The 23,712-nt window shown below is 41.9% G+C and overlaps 1 long non-coding RNA gene across 6 annotated transcripts in view; it reads right to left on the reverse strand.

Annotated features, from left to right (window-relative positions):
• LOC132006746 (uncharacterized) overlaps positions 1-23,712 on the reverse strand; it is an 86,942-nt gene that overhangs the window by 9,495 nt on the left and 53,735 nt on the right. For 5 of the 6 annotated variants that reach the window (XR_009401207.1, XR_009401203.1, XR_009401206.1 and 2 more), the window contains one exon: positions 22,997-23,130. This is a non-coding gene — a long non-coding RNA (uncharacterized LOC132006746). Of the gene's footprint in view, positions 1-10,947; positions 11,416-22,996; positions 23,131-23,712 lie in introns of those variants that run through there. The other variant, XR_009401205.1, reaches the window with a different exon arrangement.

The following is a 23,712-nucleotide window of genomic DNA, read 5'->3' on the forward strand; positions in this document are numbered from 1 at the left end:
AAAAAAGGACAGTATGAAGCAACAGTTTTCAAGACAATAGGCATTAGGCAACAAAGTACGGTGATCCCAGAGAGAAAACAAACAAGGCAAGCCCTATGAATGCCTCAGCTTCTTTTTAATAGTTCTGCTGAGATGTAATTGACATACCATGCAATTCACCGGTTTAAAGTTTACGGTTCAATGTCTTTGAGCGTATCACAGATATGTGCAATCTTCACCAATTTTAGAACATTTTCATCGCCTCAAAAAGACACCCCATACCTTTAGCTGCCTATTCCATATTCCCTCCAGCCCTTAAACAAGCATTAACCTACCATCTGTCTATAGGCTTCCCTATTCTAGACATTTCAAATAAGTGGGATCATGTAACACGTGGTCTATTGTAACTGGCTTCTTTCACTCAGTATGTTTTCAAGATTCATTCACGTTGTATATACTTCATTCCTTTTCATGACCAAATAATATTCTGTTCTGTGGATATAGCACATTTCATTTCTACATTCTTCAGGCAACGGATGTTTGGGTTGTTTTCACCTTTTGGTTATTATGAATAATGTTGCCACGTACGAGATTTTTTGTGAATATATATTTTCCTTTCTATACCTTGGAGGAGAATTGCTGGTCCATATGGTAACTCTATGTTTAAATTTTTCAGGAACTACCAGACTGTTTTTCAAAGTGGCTGCATTATTTTAAATACCCACCAACAACGTACAAGCGTTCTGATTTCTCCACATCCTTGCCAGTACTTGTTATTATCTGACTTTTTGTTATTATAGCCATTCTAGTGGGTATAAAGTGGCATGGAGTTCATGGTGGTTTTGATTGGCATTTCTCTGATGACATTGAGCAAGTTTTCATGTGCTGATTGGCCATTTGTATCTCTTCCCTGGGGAAATCTCTTTTCATAGCCTTTATCCACTTTTCAATTGGGTTATTTCTATTTGTATTGAGTTATAAGAATTCTTTATATAGTTTAGATACAACTCCCTTGTAAGATTAATGACTTCCATATATTTTTTCCCATTCTGTGGGTTCTCCTTGTGCTTTGATGAGTAAGCACAGAAGTATTTAATTCTGATGAGGTCCGATTTATTTTTGCCTTTTGTTGCTTACCCTTTTGGTGTAATAAAGAAAAATCTTTTGCCAGGGTGCATGGATGACTTGGTCGCTGGGATGTCTGACTTTTGGTTTTGGCTCAGGTCATGATCTCAGGGCCAGGAGATCAAGCCCCATGTCAGGCTTGGTACTGGGTGTGGAGCCTGCTTAAGAGTCTTTCTCTTCTTCGGTTCCTCCCCCTTCCTTTACCTCTCTCTCCCTCTCAAAATAAATAAATAAATAAATAAATGCTTTTCCGAATCTGAGGTTATGAAGATTTACCCCTATGCTTTCTTAAGAGTTTTATAGTTTTTTTAAAAAGATTTTATTTATGTATTTGAGAGAGAGAGAGAGATCACAAGTGGAAGGAGAGGCAGATGGAGAAGCAAGCTCCACACTGAGCAGGGAGCCCAATGTGGGGCTCAATCCCAGGACCCCGGGATCAGGACCTGAGCCGAAGGCAGATGCTTAACCAACTTAGCCACCCAGGCACCCCAAGAGTTTCATAGTTTTCGCTTTCATACTTATGTTTTTAAATCCATTTTGAGTTGATGTTTGCATATGGTGTGGGGCATGGTCCAACTTCATCCTTTTATATGCGGTTATCCAGCTGTCTCAGCACTATTTTTGAAAAGACTATTCTTTCACCATTGAATGATCTTGGCAATCTTGTCAAAAATCAGTTGACTGTAGACACATGGTTTTATTTCTGGAATCTCCATTTTATTCCATTGACTTATATGTCTATCCTCATGCCATTACCATACTCTCTTGATTGTCATTGCTTTGTAGTAAATTTTAAAATTGGGAAGTGTGAATCCTCCTACTTTGTTCTTCTTTTTCAAGAATGTTGTGGCTATTCTGGGTCACAGGCAACTCCATATGAATTTTAGAATCAGCTTGCCAATTTCTAAAATGAAGTCAGATGAGATTCTTCTAGGGATTGCATTATAACTATAGCTCAATTTGGGAAGCATTGCTATTTTCACAATATTAAATCTTCCCATCCATGAGCATGGGATGTGTTCCCACTTAGGTCATTCATTTCTTTCAACAGTGTCTGAACTTGTTCAGAGCATATAAGTGTTATGCTCCTTTTCTTAATTTTATTGCTAAATATTTTATTCTTTTTGATGCTATTGTAAATGGAATTTTTAAAAAAGATTTTATTTATTTATTTGAGAGAGAGAGAGAGAGAGAGGGAACATGAGCGGGGGGGGGAGGGCAGAAGGAGAAGCAGGCTCCCCGCTGAGCAGAGAGCCTGATGCAGGACTCACTCCCAGGACCCTGGGATCACGACCTGAGCCAAAAGCAGATGCTTGCCGGGCGCGGTGGCGCGCGCCTGTAGTCCCAGCTACTCGGGAGGCTGAGGCAGGAGGATCGCTTGAGCCCAGGAGTTCTGGGCTGTAGTGCGTTATGCCGATCGGGTGTCCGCACTAAGTTCGGCATCAATATGGTGACCTCCCGGGAGCGGGGGACCACCAGGTTGCCTAAGGAGGGGTGAACCGGCCCAGGTCGGAAACGGAGCAGGTCAAAAGCAGATGCTTAACCGACTGAGCTGCCCAGGTGTCCCCTTGCTGAACTATTTATTAGCTGTACTAGTGTGTGTGTGTGTGTGTGTGTGTGTGTGTGTGTGTGTGTGTATTCCTTAAAATTTTCTACATACAAGATCATGTCTTCTGCAAAGAGAGATAATTTTACTTTTTCCTTTCCAATCTGGATGCCTCTCATTTCCTTTTCCTGCCTAAGTGCCCCAGTAGAACCCCAGTAAAATGTTGAGCTGCAGACGTTTTGTTCTGTTCCTAATCTTAAGGATAAAGCATCTATTCTTTCATCATTAAGTAGGATGTTAGCTGTGGGTCTTCTGTAGATGTCCTTTGTTTCTTTCTATTCCTAGTTTGTTGGGTATTTTTGTCATGAAAGGGTGCTGGATTTCGTCATATGCTTTTTTTTTTTTCTTTTTTTGCATCTATTGAGATGATCATGTGATTTTGTTTTTTATTCAGCTGCTATGATGCATTACATTATTTGATTTTCAGATGTTAAACCAACCTTTTAGTCCTAGGCTAAATCCCACTTTTCATGGTGCATAATTCTTTTCATATGCTGTTAGATTCAGTTTGCTACTATTTTGTTGCAGATTCTTGTACCCATATTCATAATAGATAATGACATCTAGTTTTCTTGTGATGTCTCTGGTTTTGGTATTAAGATAATCAGGGTAATAGCAGGCCTCAGAATGAATTGGAAAGGGTTCGATCCTTTTCCATTTTTGGACAAGTCTGTGAATAGTTAGTATTAGTTCTTTGAATGTTCTTATAATTCGGTAATAAACCAACTGAACTTGGGGTTTTTCCTTCATGGAGAGGTTTTTTTTAAAAAAATACTAATTTAATCTCTTCATTTACAATACATCTATTCAAATTATTATTTTCTTCTTGAGTCAGTTTCAGTAGTTAGCGTTTCTCTGGGAATGTATCCATTTCACTTATCTAATTTGTTGGCATATAATTATCCATAGCACTCCTTTATATTTATGTAAGTTCACTTCTGATTCTAGAAATTTGAATCTTCTCTTCTTTTCTTGGTCAACCTAATGAAAGGTTTGTCAATTTTGCTGACAAAAGAAACAGATTTTGGTTTCATTGATTTTTCTCCATTGTTTTTCTATTCTCTCTCCCATTAATTTCCACTCTGATCTTTATTATTTCCTCCTGACTTGCTTTAGGTGGAGTTTGCCCTTATTTTTCAGTGTCTCAAGGTAGAAGATTTGGCCCAACTGCCTTCAGAAAGTTTCCAGGATAGGAAGGGGAGCTGAGGCAGAGCCTGGCAGACTCCCTGAGCTGAGGACACCAGTCAGAGATATCAGGGAACCAAGTCAGGTAGAGCTTGTGTGTTTTGTCCGGGTTTTTGGTTGTTTCAAGTGAGAGGGCAAGACCAGTCCCTGTGACTTGGTCCGAAGTGGAAACTGCACAGTTTAAAATACACAGTTTTAAAATACAGCTAAGCTGCATTTAAATCTCAGAGTGGATTTTCTAAAAAGAAGAAAGGAAAGAAAGAAAGAGAGAGAGAGAGAAAAAGACAGAGAGGAGAGAAGCCGGGGGAAGAGGTAAGAGTTTGTGCAACTGGATAACAGACAAGGCTGGTGTGATCAGGGGTGGAAGCCATCAGATACACAGGATTCCAAATTACGAAAAGAAAATGTATTTTCTTTTCTCCTTATTGAGATACAGTATGCACCTAAGGAAGACTATTTTCTTAGATTTAGAAAGTCACCAGTGCATGTTGATGTTGTATCATTGTTAATTTTCTCTTATTTTGCCCTGCAGTTGGGAGGAAAGAGAAGGATGGGGGGAGAAAAGAGAATCTGTTCTTTGCTCTTTTTAGGGTTTTTGTTTTGCCCAGGGACATTTTCTCAACGCTGATACTGACTCCAAATTTCATCACTCAAAAAGTGATAGCCACTGACAACTGACTTTTATCCTAAATTCTACACATATATTTGCCAACATTCATTCAACTTAGAAACGTGAGTGTGGACAGATTTCTTTTTAGGTAAATGACACCCAGTGCAATCTTTCCATACACTATATGTTGCATCAGCAGCACTTGAAAGCTTTGTGGAAATACAGAACCTCAGGCCCTCCTCCCTGAACAGGTAATTCTTATGCACATTACACGTTCAGACACATACTGCTGCAGAAAGCACAATGATCAATGGTGTGTGTGTGTGTGTGTGTGTGTGTACACATATATGCATCATATATGTATATAATATATAGTATTATATATATTATAAGTGAGTGTGGGTATAGGCATGCATGGGAATGAGCCACATAAATGTAGCATCTGTAGGCTCTATGGTAGACCATCTGTTTCCAAGTTCATTCACATCGTTCTTGGGGAGGATTCAGTTTTGCATAGGCTGTTGGACTAAAGATTCGTTTCCTACTAAACTGTTGGCTAGAGGCCTCCCTTGAGTTTTGGCCATGTGGGTCTCCCATACAGCATCTCATCACGTGGCAGCGGGCTTGATCAGAGCAAGTGAGAGGACAAGAGAGAATGCCAGCAGGATGGAAGTCGCGATCTTTTGTAACCTAATTGCAGAAGTGACATCCCATCACTTTTGTCATGGTCATTAGAAGCAAGTCACTAAGTCCTGCCCACACTCAAAGGGAAGGCCTGAATACCAGAAGATGGGGCTCAGTGAGGGTCTTCTTTGAAAGCTGCCAGTCAAAAGTGGAGGGTATCCATAAAAGAGAATTCTAGGGTGTGGGTACACAGGGGGCTTCGATTGTATCTGTAATGCTTTACTTCTTAAGCCCAGTAGTGGGCACGTGGGTATTTATCGTAATATTTTATATAACTTCTTTAGGTCTGAAACATTTCCTAACAAAGAAAAAATGGGGGGGGGGGGGTGCCTGGGAGGCTCAGTCAGTTAAGCATCAGCTCTTGGTTTTACCTCAGGTCATGATCTCGGGACATGGGATCCTGCCCTGGGTTGGGCTGTGGGCTGGGTGTGGATCCTGCTTGGGATTCTCTCTCTGTCCTCCCTCTGCACCTCCTCCTCCTCCTCCTCCTCCTGCACTTGCTCTCTAATTGAAAACAAAAGAAAAAAGAAAAAAACTACAGTTGAATAGGCCTAATCACTGAATCTGTTTAAGAAAAAAAGGATGAAGGAGTGGTTATTCAGAAGAGGGAATGAGAGAAGGTTGAGGGCCCAGGGGCTTGAGGATTGATAGACTCATTTGTACTTTTAGTGAAGGCTTTCTAGATGCTCTCTAGTTAACATCAATGCCTCCTGCCTCCCATCTTATACAGTAGCACATCTCACTGTCTGACATTAATATTATGTAGGTGTGTATGTGTGCATCTGTCCACCCGCCCCCCACCCCAGGGATTGTCAGATTCTGGAAGGTTCATATCTCAAAGGATTTTCTTTCTCTTTCTAGCCTATCTCATTGAGCACTGCACTTTACACAGTGCCAAATGAATGCATGCAAACCAAATTGGACTGAATGCTTCCCCATCCCCATTCTGACATTTGTGTTAAGAGTTTAGAGACATTATATCTTAGAATCCATTAAGGCCATAACCACAGAGTGAAACAGAAGGCATAAATCCCTTTGTCACTGTCATTAAATAGAGAGAGCAGAAAAAATAAGTAATTACCCATATAATGTAGTGAGGTATCACAAATTCCTCTCCCAAATAATATATTCCGTACCGTGAAGCCTCCTCTTCATTTATAGAGCCATTTCTTTAGGCTAAGGGATATTTCCAATAGAGCTGTTAAAATATAATCTTCAAATGGAAGCTAAATAAACCTTAATGCAATATTTCTTAATGTCTACAGGGATACAGACCTCTTTGAGAATTTTAAGAACCCTGTGGGTAGGGATGGCTGAGTGGCTCAGTCAATGAAGTGTCTGATTTCAGCTCAGGTCATGATTCCAGGGTCCTGGGATGGAGTCCCATATCCGGCTCCCTGCTCAGCGGGGAGCCTGCTTCTCCCTCTGCCTGCCACTCCCCCATGCTTATGCTCACTCACTCTCTATCAAATAAATAAATAAAAATCTTAAAAATAAAAAGAACTCTGTGGATACTTCCCCACTCCGTAAACAACATTTTTCAATTTCAAGGATTTGTGAACTTCCTAGAGAAACTTCTACCCTTGCCCCTCAAAGGACTGAATCAGGACACTGAGGGAATAAATCAGCATTCATGGATGTTTTAAGGTTGAGGGGCCTTAACAGAGAGCTGGTGATCAGGAAGCAGGACCGTTGCCTGGAGAGGAGAGAATTAGGTGGGACATTTTTCTTTTTTTTTTTTTTTTAAGGTTTTATGTATTTATTTGAGAGAAAGAGAAAGACAGAATGAGCAGGCGGGGGGCAGAGGGAGAGGGAGAAGCAGACTTCCTGCTGAGCAGGGAGCCCGATTCAGGGCTTGATCCTGTGACCCCGAGATCATGACCTAAGCCAAAAGCAGACACTTAATGAACTGAGCCCCTCAGGAGCCCTTAGGTGGCACATTTCAACACAGAAAGGACCTGGGCCGCCCCCAGGTCACATCCTGACTGAAAGGGCCTGGGTTTAGGGGAGCCCTGGAAAAGAAAGCAGGGAGACAAAAGGATCACAACAGTAGGGAGTCAGGATGCCTTGAGATCCTATGAAAGAACACTGGAGTCAAACTGTCATTGAAGTGGACTTCTTAGCTGTCGTTGGTGGAAGTGTCAGTTTCAGAACCCTTAGGCAGTTCCAGGTGAGGCTGGAAACTCTAGGCGTCATTATTAGTGTCCAGAAAGGGTGTTGATCATACGCATGCTCAGAGGGCACATTTCCTTCCCAATACTTCTATGCTTTATGATCGCTCTGCTCACGACCCAGGTAGCAGAATAAAGCACTTCACTTTAGGACAAGCAGGTAATAGCCTGTGGGGGGAAATGAAGACGGCTGTCGGGTGCTCGTGCTGTACAGCTCAGGATGGGGTCTTGCCCGTTCCCAAAATAGGAATCACAAACTCGAAGCAGGAAATTCAGTCCAACTAAGGGAACCTGGACAGATGCCCCATCTAGCCTGCGGCCCCAACAACCCCTTGCCGTATTCTCTCCCCCTTCCTGAAGAAGACATGTCTGTGGCCCCCTCACAGGTCTCTTCTTAAGAAATGGCATTGCTGGGGAGCCTGGGTGGCTCAGTCGTTAAGCGTCTGCCTTGGGCTCAGGTCATAATCCCAGGGTCCTGGGTTCGAGCCCCACATCAGGCTGTCTGCTCAGCAGGGAGCCTCCTTCCTCCTCTCTCTCTCTCTGCCCGCCTCTCTGCCTACTTGTAATCTCTGTAAAATAAATAAATAAAATCTTAAAAAAAAAAAAAGCAAAAGGAGGGGCACTTGGTCCTGGGATGGAGCCCCGCATTGGGCTCCCTGCTCAGCAGGAAGCCTGCTTTTCCTTCTCCCACTCCCCCTGCTTGTGCTCCCTCTCTCTGTGTCTGTCAAATGAATAAATAAAATCTTGAAAGAAAAAAAGGAAGGAAGGAAGGAAGAAGGGGCATTGTTAACTCTGTTGGAATGGTGGCAGGCACGGAATAGCATGGCAACCCCATCTTTTTCTCTGGTAAGAGAGAAACCTTTCAATCCACACCCCACCCACGGCTTACCCCTTGGGCCCAGAAGCACAGAACATGCCATGTTGGAAGGGCTTGTGGGCTCATGCTGTTTCTCTTGGCCATTACTTTAACCCCCCCCCCAAATAATCCCTTGACTTCTTTGAACTTCTTGGAAGAGAAATGATGAGGAAGGGCCAAGAACACACAGCTGACCTCACCGCCTCATCTCTCCACTATGTGAAGCTTTTGGGGAATCCATAAAGGAGGCCCAGACACAGTCTCCGAAGGGGCTTTAATGTATTTTAAAAGTTTTCAGAAACAGGATTTACCAAATGTTCAAAAATAATTTTGATGAATCATAATCGTGAAGAAACAGTTTTCTGTCTTTATTACAAAGTTATTTTTAAAGCGCTTCTTCATGAATCATGCAAAATAGCTGATTGCAACAGAAATTGTCATCTTCACAACTATTTCTGAGAGAGGGAAACTCTAGTTCAAAAAAGGCAACCAATATTTTAATTAAAAGAACGATGTTCTGCACAGTAGCAGAAAGGATACAGTAATGAAACCATACGCTCCCCAAATGTAAATTATATCATTATTTAAATTACTATTCTTAAATTCTGATGCCATCTGAATCCACAGTGAAGCTTTAAATTATCTTGGCAAATGGCAAATCCCTCTAGATTATTCTGTTCTTCCCAGATCAGAGCAACATTATATCTTAGTTTTTGAAATCAGAACCAACTTTTTTTTTTTTAAGATTTTTATTTCTTTGACAGAGAGAGATCCAGCAGGAGAGGAAACACAAGCAGGAGAGGGGTGGTGGGAGAGGGAAGAGCAGGCTCTGTGTGGAGCAGGGAGCCCGATGTGGGGCTTGATCCCTGGACCCTGGGATCATGACCTGAGCCAAAGGCAGACGCTTAAGGGCTGAGCCACCCAGGAGCGCCCCCCCCCAAATTTTTTTTGAGGGAGAGAGACATATTGATTATAAGGGTCTATGAATTATCTGTCCATGCTAGCTTCTATTCCAAGTGAAATGAGGAACACTGAATTCTTTCACAAGCATTAACAGCACATACCATTTCTTTGTTAAAAAAAAAAAAAAAGTAAGAATTTTAGAGGAAGAATATTATCTCTAGTCTCAGATCCTTCTGTTCTCACTACCATGAATACCAAGCATCTGGTTGTACTGACACTCATAGTCTCAGGACACAATGTTTTGAATCGCGTGGAGGGCATTCAGAGCTTCTAGAACTACGCTGAGATGCTTATGGCTACCAGACTCCTCCCTGTCTCAGATGTTTCTTGCACTGTGACAGTTGGCCCTATATGCTAAGCACTTTACCCATAAAGTAAACACAATTAATAAAGATTAACACAATTAATCCCCCCAATGACTCCATGTTGGGGTACCAGTGGGCTGAGTAATGCGTCAGAGACTATGGAGCTAAGTTAGGTGCAGAGCCGGGATTTGAACCCAAACAGTCCAGCTCCAGAGTAACACTCTTAACCTCTAAATGATATGCCCCACTCCCTAGAGCAGGCCTTCAGTAATTTTCAACACAAATGCTTATTTGTTGGATCTTTTTTCTCTAAACGCATATTGGACCTTAAATGTCTCAGTGAATGTAGATTTCAAAGTTACTGTCCTGGGAAGCTTCTGCTGCTCAAAACCTTTTGTGAATTCCTTCTTTGGAATCGTTTTGAGAGCCTGTACAAGCCACAGAAGGAAAGGTGCCTGTACGAGCCACAGAAGGAAAGCAGTGAATCTGTTATGACGACCCCTCCTCTTTAAATCAAGACAGTGGGGGCACCTGGGTGTCTCAGTGGGTTGAGCCTCTGCCTTCAGCTCGGGTCATGATCTCAGGGTCCTGGGTCCCCACATTGGGCTCTCTGCTCAGTGGGGAGCCTGCTCCCCCATCTCACTCTGCCTGCCTTTCTACTTGTGATCTCTCTGTCAAATAACTAAATAAAATCTTATTAAAAAATAAATAAAGACAGTGTTATTCAGTTTGGTGAATACCTTATGTGCCCAACATGTTTCCGAGTGACATTCGTTTTTCTGAAAATTGCATTCTCTACTAAAAGAAGAAAGACTGGCCATGGTAGAACATAGTCCCAAACTATGATGCACAGACATTTTTTAGTTGACTAACTAACAGCTACTGAGCAACTAGTCCTGGAAGTGCCTGGCCCCAGGGATACAGGATCAAAGGGACATCTTCCGACTCTCAGGGAGCCCTCAGCCAGGGAAGGGAGACAATCAGTGTGGTAAGTGCTTTGACCAATGTAAGCATGGGACGCCCAGGGTGCCCAGAAGAGGGGCCTCCAACCCAGACATGGGGCGAGGGCCAGCTTCCTAAAGGAGGAGATGAGGTCGAATTTTAAAAGATAAGTAGCTGTGACCACACGGAAAAGAACCAGGGCACAGACTGGGAAGGTGACGCCCCTAACTAGGAGACGATGTCCTTGGACAAGCTCACCCCTACCCTCCTGGGTTTCTTTTCAGAAGGCGATAACCACATTATTTTATGTTCACACCTGGGATTTGAGTTGTGTTTGCCTTTCAGGGCAACCTGGAAAGATTTGCTGATGGTCATTTAGAAGTTGCCCGACTCTATGTGGCTTGTTTGCTTTTGTAACTGAACCACGTAGAGGTTTTCAGGTTTCCCCAGAGTTGGGCTGATGGAATGATCAGAAAGCAAACCGGTATGCTAAGGAGGACACTGTCAGAAACTCCTCGTACGCTGCAGGTACACGATGACCATTTGAGAAACAGAGAAAGGAGTGAATCTTTAATATCGAGTCTCAGTAACTTAAAAAAAAAAAAATAGCTTGTTTTCTTCATTTCCGGTGAGCCAAACTAAGAAAGAACAACCCACGCATGGAGAGGAACGGCTGTCCTGGTAAAGGCTTATAGTTTTCTCGAATATCAAGTTCAAGGACAGTAACCTGGAACCATGAGTGGGAGATACAGTAATCCAAGAAGGGGTCATTCTCTTCTGTGGCTTACCTTCCCTTGAAAGCCAAGCTACCCAGGGATCACACAACAGTGTCCTTGGCGGGGGTGGGGAGGGCTTAGGGGATGGGGAAGTACTGTCTGACACAGTGGGGCTCAGTGCTTAGAGATGGCGACAGATGGTGAGAAGTACAATAGCCTGGTCGTGGGCTGAAGCAAGAGTTTGAAGGTCCTCTTCTCTGTCGCCCCCATCCTCTAGGAGAGAGCAAGAAACAGAACACGTCAAGAGGAAGCTGAGGCAAGGCTTAGGGAAGGCCTCAGGCATGGGTTGCTGCCTGGGAAGAACAGGCTTTCCTGGGATTTGAGAGCGAAACGATCCTGAGTAGGTGGACACACCGGGCCCTTGCTGAAGGAGCTACAGAGAAAGTAATCTCATTCCAGGAGAGTCGACTCAGACCTCCTTCACCATGGAGCCATGCAGACATGGCTCTGCGGGCTAGGTTGGGGCAACCAAACGTTGTCCGTCCCCCCTAGCGTGTCCTTTTATTGACCCTACCATGGCACCAAAGATACATCCATTGCTTTTCCTCTTCCAGAACATTCTAAGCCACCGTAACTCACTCACAATGAGCTTTGGTTACTTTTTAAGATAAGCATTTGTTGGGGCGCCTGGGTGGCTCAGTGGGTTAAGCCTCTGCCTTCAGCTTGGGTCATGATCTCAGGGTCCTGGGATCCAGCCCTGCATCAGGCTCTCTGCCCAGCAGAGAGCTTGCTTCCGCCCCTCTCTCTGTCCACCTCTCTGCCTACTTGTGATTTCTCTGTCAAATAAATAAAAATAAAATCTTTTTTTAAAAAAGATAAGCATTTGTTGAATGCCCAGAGAAAGGGCCACAGGACAGTGTGGGATAGATGCGGAGGAGGAGAAAATACTCCGGGAGGCTGTTGCTGAGACGGATAGATCAAAGTGCCCAGAGGACGCTGGTAAAGAAATGGCTGAAACGAAATAGTGTGTCTTGAACACCTGTAGTGTGTCTGGTGTTCTCATAGCTCCTCACAAAAGAACTCTGGGTAGTAGGTATTACTCTCTCCATTTTTACCTGGTAATATTCTGAGGATTAGAGATATTAAGTTATTGGCTCGGACAGATAGGAAGTGACAGCTGAACCCACGTCACAGGGATTCTCAGTACGATCGCCGTGCTGCCTTGAGGATGAAATTGTCTGAACAGATGTGTCGGCCAGGGTCTGACTGGGAGCAAACACTGCGTGAGCAATTGAACCAGCGGGGATTTACTATAAATACAAATACTGTATAGTCTTACTTATATGAAGTACTAGGATAGTCAAATTTATAGAAATAGAGAGGAAAATAGTGGTTGCTGGAGGCTGAGGGAGAGGAAAAAAGTGGAATTATTTCATGGGTATAGAGTTTCAGGGTTTCTTTTTTAAAGATTTTATTTATTTATTTATTTATTTATTTGAGAGAGAGAGAGAACATGAGCAGGGGGAGGGACAGAGGGAGAAGCAGACTTCCCCGCTGAGCAGGGATCCCACTATGGGACTCGATCTCAGGTCCCTGGGACCATGACCAGAGCTGAAGGCAGACGCTTAGCTGATTGAGGACCCAGGAGCCCTAGAGTTTCAGTTTTACAAGGTGAAAAGAGTTCTAGAGATGGCCAGTGATGATTAATGTCACTGAACTGTGCACTTAAAATGGCTTTGATGGCAAATTTGAAGTTATACGTATTTTATCATGATTTTTAAAAATTTTAAAAAAGCAAAAGTAAAAAAAAAAAGCAAAAGTGAAATAAAGATATACATAAGATTTAGACATACATAAGATTTAAAAAGTCATCATTGGGGCACCTGGGTGGCTCAGTGGGTTAAGCCTCTGCCTTCGGCTCAGGTCATGATCTCAGGGTCCTGGGATCGAGCCCTACTTTGGGTTCGCTGCTCAGCGGGAAGCCTGCTTCCTTCTCTCTCCCCTGCCAGCCTCTCTGCCTACTTGTGATCTCTCTCTCTGTCAAATAAATAAATAAAATCTTTAAAAAAAATCTATAGAGGTGACCATGGGAATACAAGATTGATATCCAAATTTAAAAAGTCATCACCAGCAGACCTGAATTGTAATAAATATTGAGGGATATCCTTTAAGCAGAAAGAAAATGAAACCAGATAAAAATATGTGGATCTATACAAAGTAATAAAGAATATTACAAACAGAAACTTTATGAGTAAATATATAAGATATTTTTCCTATTTCCTAAATCTCTTTAAGAGATAATTGACTATAAACAAAAATAATAAAAATGTATTGTGGGCTTTACAACTTATGCATAAGTAAATTATATGAAAACTATAGAACAGGGACGCCTGGGTGGCTCAGTTGGTTAAGCCCCCGACTCTTAGTTTTGGCTCAGGTCATGATCTCATAGGTCCTGCGGTCAAGTCCCATGTCAGGCTCCATGCTCACTGGGGAGTCTGCTTCTCCCTCTCCCTGTGCCCCTGCTCACGCATTTTCTCTCTCTCTCCCTCAAATAAATAGGTGACTCTTTCTTAAAAAGCTGTAGTATAAAGACCAAGGGGGAAGTAGAGGCACACTATTGTAAAGTATTTACATTATTTGTAAAGTGATAGGATATCACTTAAAGGTAGATGATGATAAATTAAAGCTCTGTATTCTAAACTGTGAAGCAATCACTAAAATTAAAAAACCAAGAATGATAGCCAACAAACAACATAAAAATAAAAATGAAAACATTCAAGTAATCCCACAGAAGGCAGGGGAAAAGACGAACTACAGATGACCCAGAGAGAAAACAAACAGCAAGATGAAAGATTTAAACCTAATTATATCAATAATCACATTAAATATAAATGATCTAAGCACCTTATGTGACTTTTCTACTGCTACTATAACAAGTTACCACTAACTTAATGGCTTACAACAACGTACATCACCTTATAGTTAGTTCGTCAGGTCAGAAATCTGACACAGGTCTCACTGAGCTAAAAATCCAAGTGTCAGCAGATCTCCATTCTTTCCAGAGGCTCTAGGGCAGAATCAGTTTCCTTCCTTTTAACAACGTCCAGAGGCCGCCTGCATCCCTTAGCTCATGGCCCCTTCCACATATTCAGAGCACACGACTCCAACCTCTGCTCTGTCATTACCTCTCCTTCTCCCTCTGACCCTCTGGCCTTTGTCTCTGTAGACTTTGGGATTCCATTGTGCCCACCCCAATAAGCCGGGATACGCTTCCCATATCAAAATTCTTAACTTAGCACATGTGCAATGGCCCTTTTGCCATGTTAGCTTAATATTGTACAGGTTCACAGGATAAAAATGTGGACATCTTTGGGGGGTCTATTATTATCTACCATACACCTCAATTAAAAGGAAAGCACTGTCAGACTGGATAAAAAACACAAGATACAAGTGTATGCTGTTCACAATAGACTTGAACTATAAACATACAAATAAGTTGAAAATAAAAGGATGGGAGGGGCACCTGGGTGGCTCAGTCGATCAAGGTCATGATCCTGGGGTCCTGGGATCGAGCCCCATATCAAGCTCCCTGCTCAGTGGGGAGCCTGCTTCTCCCTCTCCCTCTGTCCACTGCCCCTCTTACTGTGTACACTCTCTGTCTCAAATAAATAAATAAAATCTTTAAAAATAAATAAAACAATAGGAAAAGATATACCTTGTGTAGTAGGCTGAATGGTGTCCCCAAAGATACGTCCATGTTCTAATCCCCAGAACCTGTGAATATCACCTTATTTGGCAAAAGGTATGATTTAACTCAAGGGTTTTGAGAAAAGGAGTTTATCCAGGGGAGCCCTAAATGCAATCACACATACCCTTCTAAGAGACACACAGAGGGAGATAAGACACACACAGAAAAAGCAATATGAAGATAAAACACAGGAAGAGATGTAGTCACAAGCCAAAGAATGCTGACACCAGAAGCAGAAAGAGGCGAGGACTGGTTTCTTCCCTAGAGCCTCAGGGATACAGTACTGTCTTTTCCTTGATTTTAGAATTCTCGCTTCCAGAACTGTAGGAGAATAAGTATTTTGTTCTAAGTCAACAAGATTTTGGTACTTTTTTATGGCAGCCACAGTAAACTAATAAACCTAGCTAACTAATAACCAGATGCAGGAAAGACAGATGGCTATGTTAATAACAAGCAAGGATATTTCCAACCACACAGTATTACCCAGGATGATAATAATAAAGGGGTCAATTGGTCAAGAGGATAAAACGATCTGAATGCTTATGCACCTAATCATGAAGCTTCAAGTTTCAAAATACACAGAGCAAAAAGCATACTGGGTCATACTTAGTATGTGTTCTGACATCAAGAGAATTAAATTAGATTTTAATAAGAGATCTGGACACTCCCCAAGATATCTGGCAACTAAATAATAACACATTCAGAAATAACACGTGTCAAAGAAAAAAATCAAAAGGGACATCGTATTTTTCACTAAATGAAAACGAGACCATAATGTATCCAAATGTGTCAGATACCTCGAAATAAGTATGTGGAGGAAAATTTATAGCACTGAATGCATAAGTAAGAAAATAAAGAGTTCAGATCATTGATGTCAGCTTCTATCTTAAGAAACCAAACAAACTAAATCAGATGAAACCCAAAGTAAGAAGCAGCAGAAATCAATGAGACAGAAAGCAGAAACTAAACAGAGAAGCTCTATGATCCTAAAAGTTGGTTCTTCCAGATAATGAGCAGAGTTAATAAAACTCTGGCTGGGCATATCAGGCAAAAGAGAAAACACAAATTAATAACATCAGAAACGATAAAGAAGATGGCACAGCAGATTCTACAAATTTGAGAGGATAAGAAAGAAATATTATGAAAAGATTTATAGAAGTCAAGAGATTTGAGGACTCAGATGAAATGGACTAATTGCTTAAAAGACACAAACTATCAAAGCTCATTCAAAAAGATACATGTAACATGAATAGTCCTAAGCTTATTAGAGACACTGAATTTGCAATTATAAAACTCTTCACAATGTAAACTCCAGGCCCAGAGGTTTTCACTGGGGATTTCTTATAAACGCCCGAAATAGAAATAGTTGTCAATTTCATCCACCTTCTTCCAGAAAATTAAAGGGAGGAATACTTCTAATTCATTCCATGAAGACAGCATTACCCTGATACCAAAGTAAATAACATTATTTAAATAAAAATTAAATAAGTAAAACTGCATGCTAATATCCTTCATTCACACAGAGGCAAAGACCAGAAATAAAATTTTAGCAAATTGAATGCAGCAATATGTAAAAAGAATAATATACCATTTGCAAGTGTGGTCTTTGTCAGGAATGCAAGTTTGATATACATTCAAAAATAAATCAATATAATGCACCATAGTAGCAAAGAAACAGAGAAAGGCCATAGGATCATCTCAATAAAGAGAGAGTCATCATGTGATAAAACCCTACGTTCATTACTGATAATAGCTCTGAGCAAACTAGAAATAGAAGGAAACGTCACCAACCTGATAAAGGGCATCTATGCAAAACCTCCACCTAATATCACACTTAGTGGCGAAAGCCCGAATGCTTTCCCTAGATCATTAGCCACAGAAGGGCATTCAGCACTGTCCTGGAAGGTCTGGCTAGAGCGATCAGGCAAGAAAATGCAGTAAAAGTCACCTAAATTGTAAAGAAGTACAATCTTCTTTACTTGCAGATTACCTGTTCGTATACAGAAAACTGGCTGAAATCTAAAATAAGCTTCTAGAACTAACATGCGAGTTCAGTAAAGTTGTAGGCTATGCCATTAATACATACTTTTTTTTTTTACACTGAAAACCATTATACTGAACAACTGAACCAATGAACTGGAATTTTAAAATATCATTTACATTAGTACCTAAAATAGGGGGGCCTGGGTGGCTCAGTGGGTTAAGCCCACTGAGGTGGCTCAGGTCATGATCTCAGGGCCCTGGGATGGAGCCCTGCGTCAGGCTCTCTGCTCAGGGGGAAGCCTGCTTCCCCTGCCCCTCTGCCTGTCTCTCTGCCTACTTGTGATCTCTCTCTGTCAAATAAATAAATAAAATCTTTTTTTAAAAAAGCATTTAAGGGCGCCTGGGTGGCTCAGTGGGTTAAGCCGCTGCCTTCGGCTCAGGTCATGATCTCAGGGTCCTGGGATCGGGTCCCGCATCGGGCTCTCTGCTCGGCAGGGAGCCTGCTTCCTCCTCTCTCTCTCTCTCTCTGCCTACCTCTATGCCTACTTGTGATCTCTCTCTGTCAAATAAATAAATAAAATCTCTTAAAAAAAGCATTTAAAAAAACAATAACACGTAAAATATTAAATGATAAATCAAACAAAAGATAGGCAAAATCTATACAGTGAAAAATATAAAGTACGGCTAGGAGAAACTAAAGAAAATCTAAATAGAGGTTTTTACTTTATTCGTGCGTCAGGCATAGACTGCACACTATAATTGTGACAGTTCTTGGTAAGTTTGATTGGTCTATTCACCTGTTTGTTTATCCGTTCACTGCTGACAGATGTTTGGCTTGTTCCCACTTTTTAGCTATTGCAAATAAAGCTTCTATGAACTTCTGTGTACAAGACTTTCTGTGGATGCAAGCGTTCTTTCGTCTTGGGTGAACATCTAGGAGAATAATGGCTAAATCATTTCATGTACATGTTTAACTATTTAAACCACCACCAAACTGGGGCACCTGGGTGGTTCAGTTGGTTAAGCATCTGCTTTTAGCGCAAGTCATGATCCCAGGGTCCTGGGATTGAGTCCTGGGTTGGGTTGAGGTGGGGTGTGTGTATGGGGGGGGGGGTCCCTGCTCAGCAGGAAGCCTGCTTCTCCCTCTGCCTCTCTCCTCTGCTGTGTTCTCTCTTTCTTCCTCTCTCAAATAAATAAATAAAATCTTAAAATAAAAATAAAAATAAACAAAACCCCCTCACCAAATTGTTTACAAAGTGGTACCACTGACATCACCACCAGCTATGTAAGAGAGCTCAGCTTTATTGGCATTCTCGGCAACACTTGCTATGGCCATTCTTTTTCATTTTAGCTCTTCTGTTTGGTGTGTAGTGTTATTTCATTGTGGTTTTTAATTTGCATTTATCTACCTAGTGACCAATGGTGTTGAATGTCTTTCCATGTGCTTCTGTGCCATCTGTATGTCTTCAGTGAAATGCCTGTTCAAATCTCTTGCCCATTTTATATTGACTGGCTTGTTCATTTTCTTCTTATTGGGCTTTTGGAGTATTTTACATATTCGGGATGCAAATCTTTTATCAGGTATATGCTTTGCAAATATTTTCTCCCAGTCTGTGAATTACCTTCTCATTGTCTTAACAGTGTCTTTGAAGGAGCCAAAGTTTTATATGTTCATGAAGTCTAATTTATCAATTCATTTCTAATGTATTGTGTTTTTGGTATCATATCTAAGAAATCATTGCCTAGCTCAAGGTCATGAAGATTTTTCTCCTGTATTTTCTTGGAGGACTTTTACAGTTTCAGCTTTTATATTTAATTCTATGATCCATTTTGAGTTAATTTGGGGGATGGGGCAAAGTATGGATTCAAGTTGCTTTTTTTTCCTCCTGCAGATAAATATCTAATAGTTCTAGCACCATTTGCTGAACAGGTTGTTAGTTTTCTGATGAATTGCCTTTTTGTCTATGTAAAAAACCAGCTGTCTGTATTTGCGAATATATTTCCGATTTCTCTATTTTGCCCAATTGGTGTATTTGCCTGGGTATCACAGTGTATAATTTCTGGTCTGGCATAGGTATACACCTGTGAAACCAACACCATAATCAAGACGCTGAACACAGCCCAAAGTTTCCAAGTGTCCTTGGTTGTGATCAGTATCCTGATTGCAGTGAGAGTTTCATAGGTGTCTGCACGAGCCAAGCCGGAAATTGTAAGCTTTAAATACGTGCGATTTATTGTATGTCATTCATATGCCAATGAAACTGATTTTTGATAAAGGCGAAAAAGCCATTCGATGGTGTGTGAGGAAAGGTTAAGTAAGGCCTCACAGACTCAACCAATAAAGACACAGTGAGCTGTCATTAGGTTCAGACAGTTTATTACTCATGCAGAGAATGAAAGGCAGAGTAGCTGAAGGTACTGGCAACGTACGCTCCTCGTCCCATGTGTCACAAAGGACGATTCTAGAACAAATGTGCCTCCCATCCTCTCATGTTCTCAGTGGATCCCAAGGAGTTCTGCTAAGACTCAGATAAACTGGATGCCAGGGTGGCTCAGTTGGTTAAGCATCTGTCTTCGTTTGGGTCACGATCCCAGAGTCCTTGGAGGGAGTTCATATCAGGCTCCTTGCTCAGTGGGGAGTCTGCTTCTCCGTCTCCCACTCCCCCTCCTTTACCCAGCTCATGCTCTTGTGTACGCGTGCTCTCTCTCTCTCTCTCCCTCTCTCTCAAATAAATAAAATATTTAAAAAAAAAAAAAAACACTCAGGTAAATTGCAGGTCATGCCTCTGCTTCTGCAGCCCGAGTCCCCAGATTGCCATGACAGAGCCATTCCCCTGCACATAAAAGTCTCAGATCCTGAGACAGGCACAGGCTTCCCTGGGCAGAGCTGTTCTGCCCTTGGCCCTGCAGCTGCCTGCTACAGAGAATGCACATTCTGTGTGGCTTCGGATGGGGAAATCTGTGCCCGACCTCTCCGAACTCTGTCCCACGCGTAGTTTTCCTATGGCTTGTGGTATCTTTCGCTGTAATAAACCTTAGTTGTAAGTAAAGCCTGCAGTTGGTCTGGTGGGTCTATCCAGTGAAACACTGACCCTGAGTGGTCGTGGGACCCCAAAATAGGTTCTTTTTTTTTTTTCAATCAGTGGTGCTGGGAAAATGAGATATGCAGAGGCAAAAACAGAATAACAAACCTAGGTCTCAACCTCATTCCTTACATAAAAGTTAACTCAAACTGGATCACAGATTTAAAAGCAAAATTATAATATTTCAGAAAAAGATGTAGGAGAAAATTTTCATGACCTAGCATTAAGTAAAGAGTTCTTAGGCATAACACCAAAAGTGAGACATAAAAGAAAAGATGGATAGATTGAACTTCATCAAAATGAAAACCTTTCATTCTGTGAAAGACCCTGTTAAGAGGATAAAAAGACAAGCTACACACTGGGAGAACGTATTTGCAAATTATACCTTTTTATAAAGGATTCGTATCCAGGATATATAAAGAATTCTCAAAACTCAACTGTAAGAAAACAACCACCCAATTTTTAAATGGGGAAGACTTAACAGATACTTCCCCCCAAATGACATACAGACAGCAAATCAGTGCATGAAGGAAGGTTCAGCATCACGAGCCATTAGGCGAATGCAAATTGGAACCACAATGCGATGCTGCTACTTACTGATTCAAAGGGTTAAAATAAAGAACACAGATCAGGGACACCTGGGTGGCTCAGTGGGTTAAAGCCTCTGCCTTCGGCTCAGGTCATGATCTCAGGGTCCTGGGATCGAGTCCCGCATTGGGCACTCTGCTCAGCAGGAAGCCTGCTTCCTCCTCTCTCTCTCTCTGCCTGCCTCTCTGCCTGCTTGTGATCCCTCTCTCTGTCAAATAAATAAATAAAATATTTTTAAAAAATGAAAAAAAAAAAAGAACACAGATCACACCATGTGCTGACAAAGATGCCAACAAATGGACTTCTCTCTTTCGTTGTTGGTAAGAACGCACAATGGTCGGGCCACTCTGGAAAGCACTCTGGCAATTACACACAGAGTTATCATATGCTCAGTGATCACACTCCCGGGCATTCAACCCGCAGAAATCAAAACGTATGCCTGCCCCCACCAAAACCATACTCAAATGTTCCTGGCAGCTTTTATCTGTACAGCCAATAACTGAAAACATACCCAGTAAATGTCCTTCAATAGGTGAACAGTTAACACGCTATGGTCCATTCATACTGTAGAATACTACTCAGCACTAAAAAGGAACAGAGCACTCTTACACCAGACAACATGGATGGATCTTAAGGGTACTGCACCGAGTGCAATAGCCAATTTCAACATGTTCTAGACTGTAAAGACAAAGAACACCTACTGGGTTACCAGGGGTTCAGGCCTGAAGGGGCAGCATGAGGAACTCCCTCTGCAGTGAAGGGGCAGTTTGGTCTCACGGTTGTGCTGGTGGCCATCAAACAGATCTACACAAGTGACAAAGTGCCATACAGTCACAAAGGCACACAACATATAAGTGCGCGAAGGGGCGCCTGGGAGAGGGGGTGCACAGTCACTTGAGCGTCTGACTCCTGGTTTCAGCTCAGGTTGTGATCTCAGGGTCGTGAGATCGAGGCCCACGTCAGGCTCCACGCTCAGCACAGAGTCTGCTTGGAATTGTCTCTCTTCTCTCCCCCTGCCCTTCACCCCCTCCTTTAAAATAAATAAATAAATATTTAAAAAAAACATAAATACATGTAAAAGTGATGAAATCTGACTAAGACCTCTAGTGTAGTTCCCTGTATCGTGCCGATTAATTTTCTGATTTGGGTTGTGAAAGTTAGAGTTAGGAAAGATGTTACCAATGGGGGGGAGCTGTGGGGTAGGTACATGGAAACTCTCTGCAGCATTTTTTCAACTTCTCATTTCAAAATAAAAAGTTACAAATTGGGACGCCTGAGTGGTTCAGTTGGTTAAGCGTCTGCCTTCAGCTCAGCTCATGATCCTGGGGTCCTGGGTTCAAGTCCTGCATCAGGATCCCTGCTCCACAGGAAGCTGCTTCTCCCCCTGCTTGCTTGCTCTCTCTCTTTATATCAAATTAATAAGTAAAATATTTTTTGAAAGAGTTACAAATTGATACTCAATTCAGTTATTGGCAAACTTCTAAGTATATTGAGAATGACTTAAAAAATGTAAATCTACATCTTCAACTGTAAATTTTATGAAATCAAAATATGGATCAAGTATTTCTGGTGAAAATTTATCATCCAAATTGAAGTATGCTGTCAGTGTAAAATATACACCGGATCTCAAAGAATTCATATAAAAATAGCTAATCATTTTTATAGTGATTACATATTGAAATGCAGCAGATCAGATACATTGGGTTAAATACAATATACTGTTGAAATTAATCTCACCATTTCTTTTTACCCTTTTAGTGTAGCTACTAGAAAATTAAAGATCGGTGTGTGATTCACATATATTTCTATTAGACAGTGCTGCTGTAAGGTGTCCCAGAGGTAAAAAATTGAGGAAGCAGCCAGCATTCCTAGACTGGGGGGCCATGGGAGGAAGAGGAGAATTCATAATTACTAAAACTTGGGGGAGGGTCTCCATGGAGTTGAAACTCCGACTTCTGGGAAGGAGGTCCTTGCTAGCTGCTGCTGGGATCTCTGTTCTTGGAGGAGGGTCCCTGTATGCTAGGGCTCAGACTTTCAAGAAGGAGGCATAGACCAGTGGCATTGTCTCTGATGATGCCTAGGAAGGCCATTCTTCTAAGTGATGGGAACTGCCAACCAAATCGAGCTGGTGCTATAGGAAGGCACTGCTGTTTCCAGGGTGAAAGTTCACATATTTGGTAAGTGGCAAAGCCAGACCGCAAACCCACAATGTCGGGTTCCAGAGTCTGTGCTCTTAGAAAGGCATATGCTGCGCTGCTTCTCGAAGGCCCGTGCTCCATATTCCCACAGCACCCTAAGAATACCTTGATCTTAGCACTGAGCATAATGGTTTGAAACTCTCTTTGGGGATGTGCCTGTCACTTCACCATGAGGGTCAGAAAGCTGAATAGTGTTCAAGGTGGCATGGGATTGTGGTTAGATCACGAAGGAATCGCCCCCAAGTCCTCACCAGCGGAATGTTGGTGGAAGGGGCGTGTGCCACACTCAGGCCAATCTCAGAAGGTCACGTGCCTTTTCCACTCTTCCTCTCTCCCCATCTGTTAGTTGCTTGTCAGCATCCAGGGTGACCTTGGGCGCCATGCACTAAAATAGGACAGGACAAAACAAGGGTTACCTTAATGGGTATATAATTTCGCAGACACTATGTCTTGGCCCCACAGTGGAAGGGGGCATAGTAGCCTCAGTTGCCAGGAGATGGCCAAGGAGGTTTTTTAATCCACTAGCAGGGAGCTCACAAATTTCTTTTTTAAAGATTTTATTTTTAAGTACTTGCTACACCCAATGTGGGACTTAAACTTACTACTTCAAGATCAAGAGTTGTGTGCTTTACCAACAGAGCCTGCCAGGCACTCTGAGCTCATAAAGTCCTATCAAAATTCTACTCCCACATACAGGGTGCATTTTGTGTAAGAAGTATTCATTTTACCTTTTGAACTTAGGGATTATTTAGCTGAAGAAAATGGATACGCTTCTCTTGAAGGTTATTCACTCATTCTAAATTGGAGAGTACTTAGCGTGGATAATGCTTCTGGTATAATATTGCAATTATGTTATAATAGTACATTATTAATGTTGTTAAGAAAATCTGTCTGGTTTTATGTAAAATACACATTCATGGGGTTGAAGATGAGGCTGAATTCTAGTGCCTCTCTCTTCGTTAGATTA

This window comes from Mustela nigripes, chromosome X, assembly GCF_022355385.1.
Source record: "Mustela nigripes isolate SB6536 chromosome X, MUSNIG.SB6536, whole genome shotgun sequence".
Classification (NCBI taxonomy): Eukaryota; Metazoa; Chordata; class Mammalia; order Carnivora; family Mustelidae; genus Mustela; species Mustela nigripes.